Consider the following 22,339-nt stretch of genomic DNA (forward strand, 5'->3'; position numbering starts at 1 on the left):
CCTTGGATCACTGAAATCATAGGGTGATGCATTTTACTTCCAAAGGAACAAACTGAAACCTCAAACTAAAACCATGACAATCAGCTGGCTTACTTGCCAGCCACTAGAGCTATTGTTGTATAGCCAGATGAGGTCAGGTGTCATGTTAGCTGGTCATAGTGACAGGAGCTGAAAATAATTCAATGGGGCTCCAAACCTTGAACTCTTGAAGATAAACATCAAAAGCTGCTCCAACTGAAAACCACCCAGCATTTTCGGAAAGCATACAGTTTGTTAAATACTACTATGCTCAATAAACATTAATTGATGAGCAGCACAAAGCTTGCTACTTTACAACTATTATTAATGTCAGAAATATTCATAGCTGATTTTTATATACTTCTTACTTTGGGATGAATAATAATGAATATAATCCCATGCAACATTAATAAAAAAGTGATAATGGTACAATCTACATATGCATTTTTGATACTCCTCTATTAAAATTTGAAATTCAACCTGTCTGGTTATAGACCATGAAAGACACTTAGCTAGTTTTAAATAGGTCTAACACTGTGCTATTCTATATGTATATAAATATAGATGGAAAATAGATCCTTACTGTCCTTGATCTTTTTAAAAATGCCACTGGACTAAAAAATATACACAAAGTTTTCATTTTTCTTCAATAGATTTTATTATTGCAGAAAATATTAACTTTTGTTTTTCTTCTAAAAATGTTGTATACCCATTCTGAAAAATATTCCTTAGGGGCCAAAAACTAAAACTTGAACAGCTTGACTTTATACTAACTGTAATTAGGAACATGACCTAATGTCATGGAGAAATTTCCTTTCAATGTTTCCCATAAAAGTGTGAATTATCAAATGCTGTCTCATGCAGGAGACAATTTATTCAGTGTGCTACATAACTTTAATTCACTGAGAGCTAATAGTTTTACAAGGGGAACAGGCTTTGTTAGTGGCAGATGCTTTTCAAGACACAGACAAAGATGACAGTTACAATGATCAATTTGATGAAATTGCAATAGCCAAATGACAGATTTAGCCCTCTCCTGGAGCAATTTATGTAGATCTTTATTTCTTCTTGATGATGCCACCTCAGATTAGAATAAGACCCCATCCAAATAAATGCTCTGGCTTTCCACTGAGTTCTGCACCTCCAAATGTCCTCCTATTAGTTTTCTCACTAATAAATGAGAGTCTCACTGAGTTAATGTCCAGGCCATGCACCAGAAAAAAAAGATTGGTAAAACAGTACATGTTCATGCATTTATGGTGAGTAAAACAAAATGGAAAGCTATAAATCTGGCTTCTCCCCAAGAGACTAATAAATATATTGGTTGAAACTATACCTTCTAAAACAAAAGGATTAGACTTTGGCATTTCACTTGTCTTTTTACTGAGACAGGCCACGGCATCTAAGCATATTGTTTACTAGTTAAAAACCTATCTCAAAATCAGCTATGAGTGAGATGGTAAGAGCCGACCTAGTGAGTAACTTAGTGGAAGTCAGAGGAACCTGGCTCTGCCTCCTGGGCTTCAGGTGTCTCTGCCCAGAACCTGGCTCACTGATGCTCATCCTGTTGCTACAAACACCAGAAACGTAGGTCCACAGGATTCCCTTCTAATCATCACTGCCTTAATGTCCAAAACATGATGAACGGTGCTTGCAACACCATCAGCAACTTAGGGATGTATTGGCTCCATTCTGAATCCACTATGTTGAATATGAAAGAGAAAAAATGCTTGATGTAGAGGAAGCAATTTATTCTCGGTGGATACCTTAAGGACTTCTGACACTACACCTTTTCAGATGAAATGTTCGCATCCTAGGACTCCTTTAAGGAAGTCAATTCCACAACACCTTTCTGTGAGCTGTGCCTGTGACTTCACAGATAGGTGATTCTTTCTGTCTTCCACAACTGAGAACTACTGCCTTCAGTTGCTTGTGATAGTGGAGACTGGTATATTTTCAGCCTTCTTGTTTGAGGCTAAATAATTAATGCACACACACATGCACATGTTACATTCAAAGATGTTATTGTCTAATACATTTTCTCAAGACTTTTTGAGAAGTTAATCTGTTCCTCCAATATTGAAGTCTCAAATAACCCCAGCGTTTCCTGTAGAACCAATAGAACCGATGGAAGTTGAGGTTAGTTGCTATTGGGTGTCATCAGTGATATACTTTCAACATGTAAATGGGAAGCAATGGAGCAGATAAACATCACCTGTGGAGGCAGACCGTAGGATTCAACCCTGACCCCACTCCTTACTAGCTGTGTATTCTTGGGGAAATTACTCACTCTCTCTGGGCTTCAGTTTCCTCATCTCTAACATGAGGACAAAAATCATAGGGCAATAAGGTAGTTAGGGTGATTGAGTGCATAAATACATATTACACATTTAGAAGAGAACTCGGTATACAGTAAGCACTCAATAATTATTCTTTAAAAGTTCCTCCCTATTTATAGTCAAAAATGTATCCTGATCAGTTACTTCAATTCTGTGAAAATCTCACCAAATCAAAAGTCAGCTACACAATTAGTCAATGAAAACAGTTTTACACAAAATATTGGATTCAGCACAAAATATACCAAGATAAATAAGAGTAGTCATACATTTCATGGAAAAATGACAGAACAATATAATATTTGTTATGAGCGACTTATCTATAAAATACTAGAGTGATTATATGGGGAGTAAACGGTATTGTGAAAGGCAAGAGGTAGGAAATGGCCTGGTACATTTGGAGAACTGTAAGTAGTTCATCATTGAGATACAGGCTTTGTGGGACAGAATTGGAGAATGCTGTGAATGGGAAGATAGGTTTGAGAAATGTAATAAGGGGTCTTGGACACTCTAGTAAACAAATTAGATCTCTTATAAGTGAGAGGAAGACATGTTGAATTCCTGAATATGTAAGGGAACAATAACATGGCCTGATTCGTATTTTATAAATACAAATCTGTTGGCAGTGTGGAGGATGATTTCGAAAAGTTAAGAACATGTCTGTACTGATGTTTTCAACCCTAATCTCTCACAAGATGAACCTGAGTATGTGTGTGTTCACGTTAACAGTTAGTATTAATATTATAAATAGAGAACCAGAACACACAAAAAGTAAGGGGAGAAATATTACCAGGATTATGACACACTGACTTCTGAACTTTCTGGTAGCCAGGACAAAAAGAGAAAGACTATATGTCATAAAAATTATTCAAGAAAGAAAATATTTTCCTTTTTGAAAATGAAAAGTTTCTTGGCATGAACTTTTCAAAGGTACTTCCTTATAAGGGACCTAAAAAAGTGACACTGACCAACATAAACAGAAATGCTCTTGAGAGTAATTGCACAGTCACACTTTGTGCTTCCATCCTGCAGTATGCTTTAGGAAGACAGATTGCAATGAAAATGTCCAATAGGTAGAACTACTTAAAGTCCAATAGGAAATAATTGTAATTGATGGAAATAATTGTAATTGTAATTGTAATCTCCAGGGAATAATGTGCACAGCACGGGCCACCAACTCAAATGCCTCGAATGACCAGGCAGATACAGGAGTGAGGCAAGCTGGCATGACCATGGCACCGTAATGAGGACAAATGGCCTCTGACTCAGGCGCTGTGGTGAGGAGATGAAGACGGTGGTAGAAGCAATGATTTTTTCAAAAAGCAGCTCTCCCTCACATTGTTCTCCTGTGAAAATAAAAACCTTAGATCTTTAGAAGATCTGATTTTTCAAAGGAAGTGAGAAATGTAAGTTTCTACATATAATCTCTTTTTAACATTGGCAACTATTTCTTAGTTTTTGTTTTTCAACATTGAGTGGGTCAAGGGGCCACGGGGAAGCCTGTGAGCCTTCAATATGAGACCCCAGTGCAAAGCAGCAAGAACCAAAGAACCAAAGAAAGAGGAGCCCTACTTTCCTTCTCAAAGCAGTCCTCGTCTAATTGATAGTTCCTATACAGTTGGATAATACAATTATTGTGCCAGTGAAACACTCTAAAACTGGCAGTGATAATATGAAAATGCTTTTTTAAATTTAGGCTTAAATATAAACTCTTTGAATCTGCCAAAACGAGATCGATAAGAAGTTTGATGTATCTTTTTCTCACCTTGCCTCCTGCCTATGTTTAGAACCATCACCACCACCACAACAACAAAATCAACAACAGATGAGTTCCGGCAGAAGCTGGAATATTAATTTGCACCACTGCCAAACTAAATCATCAAGTCATAGCATAGAGAAATGCAATAATTAAACAGAAATGTTATATCTTTTTTATGTTGTGGTTGTTTTTGAAATGAAAGCACCATCTGTGGTGTACTTATTATCTTAACAGTAGCAGCAGAATTCCTCTTCTGAGGGAAATGCCTTTGTTTAGGAAAATACCCTGATGGGCCATTTGCATGTACAAAGAGAGACTTCTGGTTTCAGGATGAAAGGAGCTCTCCTTCCATAACTCATGAGGAATGAATAACTCTGATAATCTGGCAAAACCATAACCTCAGAATTGAAAGTGACCTTGAGAATCTAATCCAGTTGTCCAGCAAACTGGCTCTCAGGCCAAACGCAATTTTCACCTGTTTTTGTAAATAAGGTTTCATTGGAAAACAGGCACTTTCCTTTGTTTATATATTGTCTGTGTCTGCATTTACACTACAAATTTCAGAGCTGAGTGGCCGAGAAAGATCTTTATGGCTCAGAAAACCTAAAATGTTTACTATATGGTACTTTGCCAAAAGTTTGCCAATCCTGATCTAAGGTAAAATGTGAGGACTTTTCAACCTAGGTAATTGAGGGAAGAGTTATTAACCCAACAGCAAATTCCTAAGGAGCTAAGCATTCCCAAGTTAAACTTGGATTGTACATATTTTCACACACGCAAACATATACAACCTGAAGGAGAAGCTTCACCAATGTTTCATCCTTGGAAAAGCCTTTACGTTCTGTTATGTGCCCAGGGTTCCATTAGGAATTAGCCCACTAACTCCACTTACTGTGTCATCTTGGTGTTATCTAAGACTAAATGAAAATGATGTTTTTGTTAATGTCTTCAAGTTTGTCCACCACCACCATTTAAGGGAAAACTATAAAAGAGGCATTCTGAACACATTCACAACATTTTTTAGATTACCAGGCAATTCCAAAATAACTTAAAAAGAGGAAACAGAGAAATGATATTCGATACATAGTAGCAAATAGTGTTACTGGGGGAGTCCTTGCTCCCAGAGCTGCCAAGATGGTGGCAAGCCTCGTGTTCTCTGACCTGGGGTTCTTGGCCTCATGGATTCCAAGGAATGGAATCTTGGGCCATGTGGTGAGTGTTATAACTCTAGCAGAAGCCATGGGTCACAGAAGAAAACCCTGGAACCAGTGACTAGTGTTCAGCTCGATTAGGAGGAACCCAGGCACTTAGCCGTGCAGGAACAATGGCGAGCCTTTAGCCCGATTGGGAGCGGCAGTGCGTGCCTGCTGGATCAGAAGCACAGCTGACACCCTGCCGGATCCAGAGGGATGGAAGTCAGCAATGGGTCTGCGACTGCGGCAAACAACAGTGGTGGACAGCAAGCGAAAGCCCCAGCCGTAACAAACATGGACCAGAAGAGAGTGCAGTTGCAAGATGTAATAGAGTGAAAGCAGAGCTTCCACACAAAGGGAGGGGACCCAAAGAGGGTAGCCTTTGCTGGCTGGAATGCCTGGGTTTATATCTCCTGCTGTGCTCTCAGGCGATAGATGATTGGCTATTTCTTCACTTCCTCTTTTTGCCTAATTAGCGTTTTAGTGAGCTCTCTGATTGGTGGGGTGTGAGCTAAGTTGCAAGTCCGGTGTTTAAAGGTGGACGCGGTCACCTTCCCAGCTAGGCTTAGGGATTCTTAGTCCGCCTAGGAAATCCAGCTAGTCCTGTCTCTCAATAGTACATAATAAATACATGACAAATAATAGCTACTAATACTTTACTAACCTCTGTATTCCAGAGTCATCCCAAAATTCAGTCCCCTCCCATTAACAGCTCAATAAGGACCCTTATTCTGGACTCCTTCGGAGTATCTCTCCTCAGAGGAGGCTTCAACTTAAAGGAGGAGGAGGTCTCCAAGTCCAAGTTCTTACTTTTAGTATAATATTAAATAACAAAGAGTTCTTACAAATATCAAATAAGAGAGGTGAAAAATAATTTGTGAACTAGAAATTAAGTTGTAATCTGTAGTTATATTGACAATGTAAATTGAGTTTGAAAGTGCAACTCAAATGTTGACTGTCACCATGAAGGAGGCTGTTATTTAATTATTCTTAACAGATTTCAACTTAATTGGACATACCTTTAGATGGGAATTCCCATGTTCAGATCCACTTAATCTGAATTCTCAATGTTTTTTCTTCCCTTTTCTACTGTTTGGAGATTTGATCTACTAGAGTTTATCCTGAGGTCAGGAGAGATTTATCCCAATCTCTTTCATCTTTTACAGTTTTGAAATCAATTGTATCCTTTAATGCTACTGTTCTGACACTGACCACTTCTTTAAAACAAAAAGGCAGACCACTCTTCAGATGACTTAGAAAGAAAAGAATATTGCAAGCTTTTAGAAAGATTTTACAGTCCTGAAGTTGAAACAAAATATTTGTAGTTAACACTCAAAAGCAGAAAATTAAGTTGACTAATGTACTTTATTTACATAAAGTTGTATGTAGTTGAATATTTATAATATTGGGCTGTGCACAACTAATGCCCCCAGGAGGAAAATAATGAGTGACGTGGTTGTGTGTGTACCTCAAACAAAAGCATAATTATGTGTGAGTTTAAGGGACAACTTTTGGCAGGGCGCGGTGGCTCACGCCTGTAATCCCAGCACTTTGGGAGGCAGAGGGAGGCAAATCATGAGGTCAAGAGATGGAGACCATCCTGGCCAACATGGTGAAACCCTGTCTCTAATATAAATACCAAAATTAGCTGGGTGTGGTGGTGCGTGCCTGTAGTCCCAGCTACTTGGGAGACTTGAACCTGGGAGGCAGAGGTTGCAGTGAGCTGAGATCATGCCACTGTATTCCAGCCCCGCGACAGAGCAAGACTCTGTCTAAAAAAAAAAAAAAAAAAAGAGAACTTTTATCCTAATTACAGGACCCAGGGAATTTAAGTATATTTCTACCAACAAAGCAGTCTCAACAGCAACTTGTATTTATAGGACCAAATTCTGTTTCTTAAGTAGTTTCCAGGGAAACAAAATTGAAAATTAAAGCACTTTTTGGCAGTAAAGATATTTCTCAACATTTAGAGATTAACACATCATTACATACAATAATTTATTAAGTATTATATGTTTCATTATGTTTATTACATATTTTATAACATTTATTTTAATAACTAAATATAAAATAATTCGATTTAATGTTTCACTTATTCAATATAAATATGTATTATATATTTTAAAATATGTATTATATGTGTGTGCATAATTTTTAAATATACATAAGGAGATATGTGTGTGTGTGTGTGTGTGCACGTACACTTAAAATGTGGTATTCAGGGACCAGTAGCAACTTCATCACCCGGAAGCTTGTTTGAAATGCAGAATCCCAGGCCTGCCCCAGACCTACAGAATCAGGATTTGCATTTTAACAAGGTCCCACGTGACTGTCTGCACATTAAAATTGGGATGCACTGGCATATATTCTCATTGCTACATAGAACAAATCAATTAACAATTACATTTTAAGAAATATCAATTAAATTGACATTAGTCATAAGCTTGCTACCATTTCTTAACATTAGTACAAAATTTATAAAAGCAAGAAAATGGAAACAAAAATCTGTGCTATTTATGTCTATAAGTAAGACATTTTAAGATTATAAATAAAAATATGTCCAAACTTGTTCTATAATGTAAAATCTTTTTCTCTGGAATATACACATGTATAAACTCCTAAAATAATAATCCTTGTAAGATGAACAGATGGCACTAGTGCTATAAATATTAGCGAAAAATTCACAAAATAAATATGCTCAAGAAAGTATTAATACAACCATATATCATTTGTACACATTTGTCAGTGTTCAACTGTGTTGCCTCAATATTAACAATAATAATGATGTTACTAACTACAGTTAACACTTAAATTATGCATATTTCCATATTAAGCACTGCTCTACACACAACATAATCAACTAATTTAACCCTCACCATAATCCTATGGGATGACACTATTATTATCCCCATTTTAGAACTGAAGAAACCGAGGCACAGAAGGTTTAAGTAACTTGCCCAAGTACATTACTTTCATCAAGATAAATATAATTATTTAACTATTCCTACTCATTTATCATATTGTTCAACTGAAAGAATTTACTTTTTAAGATATGTGATCAGTTGCAAAAATGGTTCTAACTCTTCATCCTCCTCCTCCCAACCAATGACCTTTGCCATGTAATTTGCAGCATTCTCTTACTATGAACAAAGATAAAGAAAGTAGAGGCTTAACAAGTGCTTGTGCAACTGGGATTGCCCTCTCTCTGTGCCTCCTCACTGCCATGAGAGTGTATGCCTGGGCTACTCTGGCTGGAGGAGAGACAGAGGGGAGCAGAGCCAGGCTGATTCAATCAAAACTAACCTATTCCTAGAGGTGATCAAGTCCTGCTGAGACCTACAGAGCTACCTAGCCAAGGCCCACTTGGTCTTAGTTTCACAAGCATATACAAACACTTATTGTTTCATGTCAGGTTTTGTGGTTGTTCATTAGACGGTTGATAACTGATATGTATAATTATCAATTTCACTGAATCACTCATTCAACTAAACATGGAAAATATGTATTTTATGCTGCTGATTTTTATCTACCTCTATACCTACAGATTAAAAAATATATAGATGAAAGCAGCAAGGAATTATATAGCCTATCACCCTAGCAGAGGTGACACATCTCTTAGAGGCAACAAATATAATTATAAGGAGGAAAAAGGTAAAGAAAAAGAAGCATATTTTAAGAAGAGCTTTTAAGAAAGTACCAAAAAATTTATGGGTACTCAAAATGAATCTTTCCTCCTCTTCATGCAACCTGTATCCACCTTTTCCTCCTCACTGATGAATTAAAGAAACATTGAAAAAAATAGAAATTGGATTGGCTTCCCTCGATTGCCAATTATCCACCTAGGGAAAAAAAAAAAAAAAAAGCTCCTTGCTGTTATTAACTCCCTAAGGGGTAGAATGGGATGAGGGTGTCATAGTGGGTGGTGGTATGAGTAAAAATTGAGCTCTAAGATCAGACATGTTTAGTCATACATTAGCTTCTCAAAGGTACACTTTTTGGGCATGTGTAGGGTAATATACTAACTTACTACCTTATTACATCGCCTAAAAGAAAAATGTAAACCTGATATCGCTTTATGTGAAAGAAATCAAACTGTACATATGTAACAAAATCAAGAGAAATTGCTGCCATGAGTTTTTTAAACATTTCTGGGTTATCTGAGTAAATAATGTCACCAGAGAACAAATATACACAGTAATACGCAAGACATTTCTTTGTTTGACAAATACTCAGGCATCAAAGTAGAGATTAGTGATAGCTCAAAGCCAGATGGTCAGTTTCGCCTCATCCTCCATTTCAAGGACACTTAAGACTCAGTGATTCGTACTTTTGTTGTAACACAAATATCACATTAAGCCAAATATATATATGTGTGTATGTATTGTTACGTGTGTATACATAAGTGTATATATACATAACCATATCAATGAACATTTGAGTATTTTAGAAACAGGGTTATCTTATTCAAAAGAAAAATAATAAAATATCCACTCTTCATAGTGGAAGTATGATCAAGGAACCTGTGCCTGTCTACAGATTTTATTTCCCCTCTGCAATAAAGCAAATACAGAAATTACATGAAAATATTTATAAACTTCTATAGAAATTTAACAGAGTGTTTTTTATATGTGTCAAATATAACAATAAAATCTCTGGGCTTATATTTTGTGTATTTTTACATTTCCTATTAATTGAATTTTACTGTATTTTATGATATTATCTTTCTACAAAAGATTGGCAATTAATAAAAGTACTGTCCTTCACTACATGTAGTCTGAGGGCCACTGCTCTATTATACATGGGTTTGGATATGAATATACATTACATCTAATTAAAAGAGAGTTAAGGTGAGAATTAGTGATGGTTAATATTTACTTACTTATCGGTCTAAGACAACCACTATGCTAAAGGCTTTGCACACATTACCTCATTGCATTCCTTTTAACAGAATGTGATGTTGCAGTTGAATATCTTGATGAGAGTTTGCATAGTTAGTAAGTGGCAGAGCAGGTTCTAATGCCAACCTGAGTCTACAGCTTTAACTCTAAATCACCAATTATACCAGTTCTCAAACCAACACAGTTCTAAAAGGAAATCAAAGAGGGAAATGTGGCTTAACAACAGCAACGGCAACCATGAGATTTTTAAAGATTATTTAATTTGTTTAGATAAATTATTTCTAAAAGTTATCAGTCTTAGTGACTATTCTATTTTTTAATCTTATTTCGTTATTTTAACCTTATAAGCATTGGGTTGGGCCTAGGATATGACCTGGTGTGGACCGTCTACCTGGTCTAGATTTGTTAGATATTACATATACCAAAAACAGAGGAAAGATAAAGGGAGGCATAATTTAAGAAATTACTGCATAATCAAGAGACTCCAAGAATCTGGAAAAAGACAACAAAAACCTGTGTTCTTAGTAATAACAGTTTTAATGGTGGCGATTATCATGGGAGTGAGGTGAAGAAAGATACTCCTGAGTGGAACAAATGTTATGGAAAACATTTAGTTCTCTTATGTCCAACAAAAAAGTGATAGGATCATAGTTTTAATTTACTCCAACAGAATTTTTGTTAGCCAGAACAAGAATAGAATTTACTGTGCAAAAAATGGAGTATGTTAGTTTATGTAGTTAGAATATATCAATTTTATGTCTTGCTATAGCCTATCAAAATCTAGTCTGGTTACTTTATCTTCCTTTATCAATATTTTCTTTCATTTCCTTGTACTTCTCTGCCTGTTCTGTCTTGAATAATTGAATACAAAATGACATAGTTTGGAAAAAAAAAATTTGTGATTTTTACTCTGCTGGAGTCTATGAATAAAAATCCACTTGTTTCCATCACATTTTTTCCTACACTTAACTATTTGAATTGTATTTTAATAATATTCTTGCTATTCCATATGCTTCTCTCCTTAGGCCTATGTCTACATGCGTATATAAGATTTTTCTACTTTTTTCTCTTTCAACCTCATTTGAAATTAGACTTTTATATCGAACATTTTTATATTAAGCATATATGTTGTAAACTTTTCCTAATGAGAACATACCCAATCAAAACCACTTATTTACATAAATAGAAATGAAACAAAAGGATCAAAAATACCTGTTTAGCCAACCTTTAAAATGAAAGCTTTCATAGAAAAATGAAGGAAATATAAGCAGGTTCTACAATTCTCCTAAAATACTGTATTCTTCAAATAATAATAATTTCTGCTTGAGCCTTATGATTTTCAAAGACTATTCGTGTATACTAAATTTGATACAATAATGTTGTAAAAGATGCTTTAAGAAGAAAAACAGCACCACCTCCATGTCATAGCTGATGATATTGTGTCTTAGAGGACATAATGGATTAAGATGCATTTATTTCTACCCATGTGATATTTCACCTACACCATGCTGCTACTTAGTAAATATTTATTAATGATTACAATGTTGAAAATACAAAACAGATAAAAGGGGTTGAATTTTTTCCCGAGGGCACCAAATAAATCATCTTACTGGGATATGAGGAAATTAATCACCAACACTGAATTTGTGGAATACAAAGGAAGCCCACATAGTTCTGAAATGCAATGCTGAGGATTATTTTCTCTTGGTTTTGCTTTATTAGCTGAGAACACATCGGCCATGAGTCCCCAGATTCTGGCAACAACTTGTTTGATAATTCCAAAGGTTAACACAAAAGGACAAACATGAAACACTGAAGAGGGAGGCCAGGAAAGCAAGAAAAGAGGCGATACCTTCTGGGGAAAGAGAGCCCCTGAGGAGGGGAGAATGTCAACCTGTGGGTTAAGTAACTCTAACTAGATAAAGCTGGAGCCATGAAAGTTCACTACGCTATAGACTTTGTACTCTAGAAATCAGCAGTGAATTTTCGTATTATATTATGAAATGTTATAGAAATTAATGAATTATATTGTCTTACTTTCCAGGTTGTTAGCTGAAAGTGTGAGACTATAACGTGGGGAGAATCATATTTGTAATTGTAATCATAATATTTGTAATCAATATATTTGTAAACACACACATATATACACACACACATACACCAATTGCGGTGTGTGTGTATATACCAATTGGTGTATATATGTATTATGTGTGTGTGTATATATACATGCCATTTGGTATGTTTATATGCGTGTGTGTGTATATCTATCTATCTATATATAGGTGTGTGCATGTGTACCAATTACAAAGATGATTCTTCCCACCTCATAGTCTCACACTTTAACAGCATGTGTGTATATACATATATCTGTACATATATATACACGTGTACATATATATGTATATACACCCCCCCACTGTAATGGTATGTATATATGCCATTACAAATACTAAATTTTGTCTACCAGATTTTAAATAACAAATTACAATTTTTGAGTACTGTGAACACATGGAAACAAATTTCCATCTATTCTTTACTTAATGATGTCTAAAATTCATGCATTCACTTATTCAGTAAATATTTCGTGAGATCCTAGTATTTAGCAGTCACTGTTCTTGATCTTGAGAGGTTAGAATAAGGAAAAGTTGACATAGTTTATCATCTTTTGGAGTATACAGTCTAATAAGAGAGACAAATGTTTACACTGATGATCGTATTATTACAAGTTAAGAAAGGTTGTTATAAGAAAAGGAATGATGTCTATGAGATCACATAGATAAATCTGGCCTAGCTTGGGTGGGAAGGAAAAGCATTGAATTCTGAACTGAGATGTGAAACACCAGTATGAGTTAACTAGACTAAGAGCAGGGTGAAGAATATTCCGGGAAAGGGTGATATAATATACAAAGAGCCTGGGACAGGAGGAGAGACAAGGCATTTGAAAAGAAAAAGAGAAAACAATGAAATCAGAATGCAGAATGTGACCAGAGAGTAGTAGGATTTGGGATTTGGGTATTAGGCATGAGTGAAACCAGTGGTCACATTAAGGGTTTTCATCGTTCTCTAAAAGCAATGGGAAGACATTAAAAGTTTTAAGCCGGAGCATGTCACACGCAGGTACAAATTTGGAAAGGCTTCTCTGGCCAAAATGTGAAGCCTAAAAGAGAGCCAATTTTGATATAAGAATTCTGGTTTGTCCATTATAGTAACAGGAAAAAAAATAACATAACAGTTGCATGAGCAAAGACATTGGCAGTGGAGGTGGGCAAAACACGGCCGATTGGAGAAATATTTAGGAGGTCAGAAGGTCAGCACTATGTAATTGTATATGGCAGGGGAGGGAACAGTGTCAAGCAGTGTGCAGGTTTCTAGCTTGTGGAACTGGATGACATTTGGTCCATGTTCATTGCTGCTTCTGAAAGGTCAAATATTGCAGTATTGTATTCTTGGGCAAAATAAAGCGTAAGTGTATAACGTAAGTTTCCAGGGTGCTTTCTGTCCTTTTACAGAATATCATTTCAAATATCTATAGGGTAATTTTCCACAATGTTGCATGTTTAAGTTTTTCCTTAGTAACCTGTTTTTTTATTTTCATTTTTTGGTGGGTATGTATTTTTTTTTCTGTGTCAAATTACTTCCGAAATCTTCATGCATTCCTATAACAAAGACAAATCACATATTGTTAGTTGCAGAGCAAATAAAGTTGAAAGATAAAGGACTGGAATTTGAGGGGAAAAGTTCCTTAAATTTCTTATGGTTTTATGTTTTGTAAAAGTCCCCAGTCAGTAAGCAAAGTGGTTCCCACATCACCACTAAAACCTAAGAGGACAATGGCCATGATAGACTTCCCAGTTGGATGCAACCTGTAATACCAGCACTTTGGGAGACTGAGGCAGGTGGATCACCTGAGGTTAGGAGTTCAAGACCTAACCTCATGAACCAACATGGTGAAACCCCGTCTCTACTAAAAATACAAAACTTAGCTGGGCATGGTGGCGGGTGCCTGAAATCCCAGCTATATAGGAGGGTGAAGCAGAAGACTTGCTTGAACCAGGGAGGCGGAGGTTGCAGTGCGCTGAGATCACACCATTGCACTCCAGCCTGGCAGACAGGGCAAGACTCTATCTCAAAATCAATCAATCAATCAATCAATCAATCAAACAATCTGCAAAAGCTTTCTCTCATGAGCAGTACTATAGTAGGAGACTATCAGCTTACTAATGGTGAGCAGTAAACAAAAACGTTATTTCCATAGGAAACCATTCTATTGCTTGTCAGTGAATCCATTAAACATATCGGTAAAAGACCACAAAAACCCTGCTGAAGTAAACTTCTTAACTGTTTCAGGATAATATAGGAGATATGGTTCTTACTGATGGCAATGGCAAATCCACCATTTACAAATTCATCTGAACCTTTAAAAATCGTTGTTATGTTCACATTTTATTACAGTAAAAAAAAAAAAAAAAGAAGAAGAAGAAAAAGAATTCCATCAGAGCACTTCCCTGCCTTTTATTATTCTGTATACTTTGATTCTATTCTTGGCACATTTAGCTTTCCAAATTAAATTGTGTAAACTTTCAGATCTGGTTTCATAGATTAGTTCTTCTATTCTCTTGGTCAGTCCAATTTGCTGCTGCAACTAAAAAGGCCAACTAAAAGGCAGGCCCCCTAAGGGGAAAAATTGAAAGTAAATCAGCAAGTATCAGCACACCTTTTTACATAGCTGCCCTGAGCCTGTCCCTAGGGGAACAAGTGGTCCCTGAAGCACTACACTTTTAAGGATAATAGAAAAATGCAGAGAAAGAAAACTAAATCAGGTGAGGGGTCAGGAAGTGGCTGGAGTTAGAGATCAATACATATGAATGTAGTTGTCCCCTAACCCCCATCAGGCCCCAGTGTGTGATGTTCCCCTCCCTGTGTCCATGTGTTCTCGTTATTCAACTCCCACTTATGAGTGAGAACATGCAGTGTTTGGTTTTCTCTTCCTGTGCTAGTTTGCTGAGAATGATGGTTTCCAGCTTCATCCATGTAATTAGGACAAATACCTAATGCATGCAGGGCTTAAAACCTAGAAGACTGGTTGGTAGGTGCATCAAACCACCATGGCACATGTATACCTATGTAACAAACCTGCACGTTCTATCCATGTATCCCAGAACTTAAAATAAAAATAAAAATAAATGAATGTAGAGGACTACATGCTCTCAAACGAGACGTCCCCGATAAGTCCTGCTCTTGCAAACGAAGCAGGCCATTCCCGACAAGTCCTGCTCTTGCAAAAGAAGCAGGGTGTTCCTTCCCTGTTTGCAGGGAGGACAAAGGAGCCAGCTGCAAACGGCAGACCTTGGGGGCTTCTTTATGTGTAAACATCTTGAAAATCCTGAAAGTCAGGGAAAGGTCAGAAAAACAACAATGTGTCTTGTGACTTGGTAACATTCCACAAATGATGGTATAAAATAAAGCGGAGCTTGTCGTTCGGGGCGGCCACCATGTTTGTCTTGTCTTGTGTTGTCTTGTGTGTTCATTCCTTTGTTTAGGAAACACGCGGACCCCAACAAATGAATGCAGTAGCATTCAAGTCATCAAGAATGAATGAACAAGAAGAGAAACCTACAGATGAAAAACCAGTGATTATTGAGTATGGTTAACCCTAAGCATAGCACAGACGTTAAGATTAAAGATTTAGAAAATAAAAAGATTGAAGATTTAGAAACTAAATAGACCTGGATTTGCTTCCCACCCCAGCATCTTACTAACAACTATCTTGGAAACATCACTCCATCTTCAAAATAAAATATTTACCTCTATGGAATTATTGAATTTCAGGAGAATTGGCAGTTTTTGGTGCAAAGTGTCCCCTCAATAAGTGTTAGCCTTAGTTATGATGAAAAGATGTGAAAGAAAAAGAAATCTCAGGACCCCAAAGTCACTAAGTCAAAGGGAAGAGTAAAGCTGGGAAATGCATGGGCAAAGTTGCCTCCCATTCTATTCCTAAATAAGATAGTTACAAAGATAAAAAAGCTCCATACTTCCCTCACAATGTGCCCACAAGGAAATTCCTTGTGGACAGGCAGAATTCAAAGTCCTCCCTCTGTTCACATGAGACAAATCCATATCTAATTTCTTCCTCTGCCCCATTGTTCCACTAAACCAGACGAAGGCATAAGTGACTATTTCTGTAAATTGTGCATTCAAAGAAAGGCTAATCAGAAACTCAAAAGAATGCAACCATATTTCTCTTATCTACCTATGACCTGGAAGTCCCCTCCCTGCTTCAAGTTGTCCTGCTCTTCCAAGCTGAACCAATGTGCGTCTTACACATATTGATTGATGTCTCATGTAGCCCTAAAATGTATAAAACCAAGCTTTGCCCCAATCTCCTTGGGCACATGCTGTCAGAACCTTCTGAGGCTGTCACCGGCACAACTTTAACCTTGGAAAAATATACTTTCTAAATTGATTGAGACCTGTCTCAGGTACCTTTTGGTTTACAGAGACTAAGAATGAAGAGATTTATAATACTGTCCAGCAGAATTCATATAATTGTGAGGGAGATCAATAAAGTGGATTCAGATCTGTTTACCAATCATGGAATTCCACAAATGGGAACATAAGCTTGTTGTTTAAGGAGGAAATTTTAAGGCTATTTTTTTTCTTTGCTGGAAGATGCTATGGATGGAACCATCATCAAAACATTGTTATCTGTGATTGCTTAATTTGTAACAAAATATTAATAAAAACTGAATGAGGGTGAAACCCTGTTCTTTGAAGAACTGATAAAGAAGTCAAGTATCACTTGAAAATCATTTAGAAATGATTTTTCTCTTGCCTTCACACTGTCAATGATAGAATGTTCGGATAAGGAAACATACACAACAAAGCAATGTCTATGCTCTGTCTATATTTAAGTTTGATGTTCTTTTGAAAGAGCAAATAAATATTGAACATATTCATATCTGTAGATATTGTTGCCATAAGTTTATTAAAAAGATTTAAGATATTCATACCATTTTCTTAAAATCTGAGCCATATTTAAATCACGTATATATACATATATAATTGCATCAAGTATTTAAAAGCTAGAGCACTCTATTTGAATATAGTATTAACCTCAAAATTGTTTACAAATATACTGCACATGTTTTAGGAAATTAGAATAGAAACCAAAATAAAAGTTCCAAAATAAGAGTTAAGTATCCTAAGGAAATGCCACATTGTAAAATTGAAATGATTTTGTGAGCAACCCCTGGTCATGTTCCTATGACCACTAAAATGGTTGAGGATTAATTCAATAACATTTGCAATCATTTGCATTTTACTAAAGTATTAAAATGCACACTAGGAATATAAACTTATGGCTTTATGCTTTGATTGGGGGGTTATGTGTGATTTTTTTATTGTGTATATTGAAGGTAGCATGCTAGAGCCTGGCCATAAATCCTTATAAAAATCCTAAAGATCTACATCCAGTGAGACTTTACATATTTCAGGGCTGTTACTACCTAATTCAGGGCTGCTATGTCATACAATTCTAGGGGACATTGTCACAATTCCTGACCATCTGGCTTATGTAGGTTTCCCATCTCCCTCCTCAACATCCAGAAATCACTATTCATCTTATTTTTGTCAGTTACATTTTTTTCATTTTAGCATAATGCATTATATTCAATTAGAGTGGGGACTTAGTCAGTCACCCTTGCAAGTGAATCTCCAGTGTCTAGAATAATGCACAGAAGATGATTAATAAACATATATTAAATGAATGAATGAATGAATGAATAAGTAAGTGGTTTTAAAAAATGTTCTCTCTGAGCATCCAGGATTGTATTTGGGGAATACAGCCTAAAAGGAATAGCTTTCAAACCTAAGAGCTAGGGGGTATAAATATCCCCATTGTATACTTTTAACATCTAGAGCTAAAAAACAAAAACAAACGTATCATTTTTATTAAGAATCGATGCTGTAAATAGTTTATTTCATTTTACTTATTAACACATGTTTCTATGTTCATTCAGTTAGTATTTATTGAGTGGCTACCTTGTGTTAGACTCTCTTCTAGGTGTTTGGAATTCATGAATAATCAAAATAAGCTGGATCCCCTGCCCTCAAGGACCTTGTATTTCAGTAGTGAGAAAAAGAAGGCACCAAACGTCAAATAAATGTTTGAACACTAGTATGTGGTCAGAATTATGATTAGAATGGCAGAAAGTAGAAAGAAAAGAATGGCAGAAGGTAGAAAATAGAAAGAATCATACGCTGCTGATTCTGTAGAGGTTCATTTTAACTAGGAGAAAATTAATATGTAAGAACTTAAATAATAAGAATGTAGTTAAATGATTATTCATGTCTTTTCTTGCTGGCTGTGTGAATCACATAGAACACTCATTCTGTGAGTGCGTTAGTAAGGATATATATACACACATTTTATTTAATAGAGAAGTTTTAAATTCACAGAAAAATTGAGCAGAGTACAGAGAATTCCCATATACCCGCTGCCCCACCCTTAACTCCTCCCCATTATCAACATCCTGCACTAGAGTGGTATATTTGTTGCAATAAATGAACCTACATTGGCATATTATCATCACTCAAAGTATATACTTTACATTAGGGATGACTTTGGGTGTTGTACATTCTATGGGTTTTGTCAAATGCATAATGTTACACTTACTATTACAGTATCACAAAGAAAAATTTCGTTGCCTAAAATATATCTGTGTCCCACACATTCATCAACTCCTCCCTTCTAATTTAATCCTTGGTAATCAGTAATCTTTTTACTGTCTCCATAGTTTTGCCTTTTCCAGAATGTCATATAGTTGAAATCATACAGTATGTAGTCTTTACAAGTAGGTCTATTTTACTTAGCAATATGCATTTAAGCTCCCTTCATCTCTTTTCATGGCTTGATAGCTCATTAGTAGATACTGTTTTAAATGTAGATGATTTGGAAGAACTTTTCAAAGAAGGTAGGTTTGACCATGTCTTGAAGAATAAAGCTTATATGGAGAGAAGAGTGGAGTGGGGTGTAGGTGGGTTTCATGGTGAGAACCTACATATGGAGGTGGAATGTTGAGAACACATTGAGGGGAACGAAGATGGAAATAGTTTGCTTGGGCAGAGTGTTCACAAGATTGTAGATGGAGGTAAAAGTGGAAAAGGAAGTAGGTTTCAGACTGATTCATTTATAGTGTCCTAGAAAGAATGTGATAGAAAGGAAGAACAGATCAATTCAGTGGAGATATGCAGGATAGAGGGAAGAAGAAAATAAAGTCAAGTTATTATGTATGATAGCTGAATGTTACAGAAATTTTAAACTCCCTGCAATTAGAAATGTTTAACATTGTCACATTGGACTCCTCTGAGCCCAACTCTCTCAAATGTGGCTGACATTAATTATTTGGAAACTTAATAAGTAGGTTTTGTGCAGTTTCTTCATTTTATAACTCTAGACACTAATTCACAACTATTCACTTACAAACTGGATTATGCTAAGAGGTTTACCACGTTCAGATAGAAACTTCTCAAAAGTAATGACGTATAAGGCACGTAGAGACCAAAATCTATGCCCCAAATCACCAGACAACATTCTCTCTCTTGTTCTCAGTCTCAATTCACTTACTTCTCAGTCATCTTCTGTACTGACAGTATTTATTATTATAAAATACTGAAAACTCTAGCTTAGTGGTGCTTCCCCCCCAAAATGTTAGTACTCATGCAGTGTCGAATGCAATTTCAATACGTTCATATACTCCTAGAGAGTGCAGTTAAGAATCGTTGCTCTAAGTAACTGGGTAAGTAGATGAAGCTGGTTATTTTCCCTTCTCTTGCTTTATTTTAGGAGGGAGGGACAAACGGTACAAAGTGCCAGGTAGAGTTTGTGTGATGAGAAACACCACGGAGGCAGGAGCATGAGAAGGTACTTTATCAATGCCAGGAGTGTGCTTTACCAATCCTGAGTGATTATTTACATTTTAAGCAGTCAATGTTGTCCAGTGTGAAATACGGTGTCCTTCTATCATGTGACACTCACATAGAAAACCCCTTAAAATTATCGTAATGCATTCTCTAGCCATAATTCTGTTATACTTTATAAGCTTAACTGTATTCATTTCTGGAAACTAGCAATAGTTACAGCAAGAAATAGCATTCTATACCTTGTGACTCTCAGAAAACATTAGATTATTAGATTGGAAAATACACTTCATTCTGGGTAGACTGTCTAAACTATGATATTTGCCTCTAGGTTTGCCTAGTAACTAAAGTCTCTATGGTGTACAAGGCATTTTGTGGCAGGAAAGTGATATTTTGGGCATTGTCAATGAAGCTCTTCTCCATTAGATAATGAGCCCCAAATAAGAAATAGATGAGTACCTGCCAAAGAAAGAAGCCTCAGAATAGCCTCTGGTAAAGGCAATTTAGTGACTGAGCTCTGCTAATGAGTACATGATAGATGTTGGGGGAAAAAATATCTTTTATCAAGACTCCGTGATTCATCTAGCAAACAAGTATTAGGCACCCAATACTGGCAGGCTCTATAATAAGTGTCAGAGATTCAGAAGTGAAAAAGATATAATTTCCTGCCCTCAAGCAAGTGATGTTTACTGGGAAATTTAGACAGTAAAAAAAGTTAACAAAATGCTATTTTAAAATTAAAAAATTCAAATAGATTTAATTAATTACTTTTGGCAAGTTCTTTAAATGATGACTCTCCTTCTAATTGTTAAGGGATGAGACAAGACTGCAGGTAGACTAGGAAACTTACATGAGGCTGATGACGAAGAAAAGGACAAAAACTCACCTTACTGACCAACAAACATGAAAACATGCTCAACATTGCTGATCACCATTAAAATAAAAATGAAAATCACAAGGAGATATCATCTCACACCCATTAGGATGGCTACAGAGTGAACAAACAACCTGTAGAATGGCAGAAAATATCTGCAAACTGTGCATCCAACAAAAGATTAACATGCAGAATCTACAAGGAACTCAACAACAACGACATCAGCAACAACAAAACACCACATTAAGAAGTGGGGAAAGGAACGATTTATTTTTATTTTACTTTATTTTTTAATTTTATTTTATTTTAAGACAGAGTCTCGCTCTATCCCCCAGGCTGGAGTGCAGTGGCGCAACCTCGGCTCACTGCAAGCTCCACCTCCCAGGTTCCCACCATTCTCCTGCCTCAGCCTCCCGAGTAGCTGGGACCTCAGGTGCCCGCCACCACGCCCGGCTAATTTTTTGTATTTTTAGTAGAGACGGGGTTTCACCGTGTTAGCCGGGTTGGTCTCAATCTCCTGACGTTATCCGCCCACCTCGGCCTCCCAAAGTGCTGGGATTACAGGCGTGAGCCACTGCACCCGGCCAGGAACAATTTTTAAAAGAAGACATACAAATGGCCAAGAAGCATATGAAAAAATGCTAATATCACTAATCATCAAGAGAAATGCAAATTAAAACCACAATGAGATATCATCTTGCACCAGACAGAATAATTATCATTATAAAGTCAACAAATAAAGGTGTTGGAGAAGATGCAGAGGAAAAGAAAAAGCTTACATATTGTGGGTGGGGATTTAACTTAGCACAGTATTTATGGAAAACAGTATGGAGCTATCTCAAAGAACTAGAAATAGAACTACCATTCAATCCAGCAATCCCACTACTAGGTGTACACCCGAAAGAAAAGAAATTATTATATAAAAAAGACACCTGGAGTTTTATGTGTGTAACAACACTATTCACAATGGCAAAGATATGTAGTCAACCTAAGTGTCCATCAACAGATGACTGGATAAAGAAAATGTTACATATATATGTATACACACACATACACACACCATGGAATACTATCCAGCCATAAGAAAGAATGAAAGTATATATTTTGCAATAACATGGATAGAACTAGAGGTCATTATCTTAAGTGAAGTAACTCATAAGCAAAGAGCCAAATAGTACGTGTTCTCACTTACAGGTGGAACTTAAATAATCTGTACACATGGACATAGGGCGTGGATTAATAGACACTGGAGAACTGATGGGATGGGAGGATAGGAGGGGGATGACAGATAAGAAATTCTTTAGGCCGGGTGCGGTGGCTCAAGCCTGTAATCCCAGCACTTT

At 36.4% G+C, this 22,339-nt stretch overlaps 1 protein-coding gene across 3 annotated transcripts in view; it reads right to left on the bottom strand.

The window, feature by feature from the left end:
* Positions 1-22,339, bottom strand: part of FGF14 (fibroblast growth factor 14) — a 703,287-nt gene that overhangs the window by 5,948 nt on the left and 675,000 nt on the right. The gene's annotated exons all lie outside the window — the stretch shown is intronic.

Source organism: Colobus angolensis, unplaced genomic scaffold, assembly GCF_000951035.1.
Source record: "Colobus angolensis palliatus isolate OR3802 unplaced genomic scaffold, Cang.pa_1.0 Scaffold13, whole genome shotgun sequence".
Lineage (NCBI taxonomy): Eukaryota > Metazoa > Chordata > Mammalia > Primates > Cercopithecidae > Colobus > Colobus angolensis.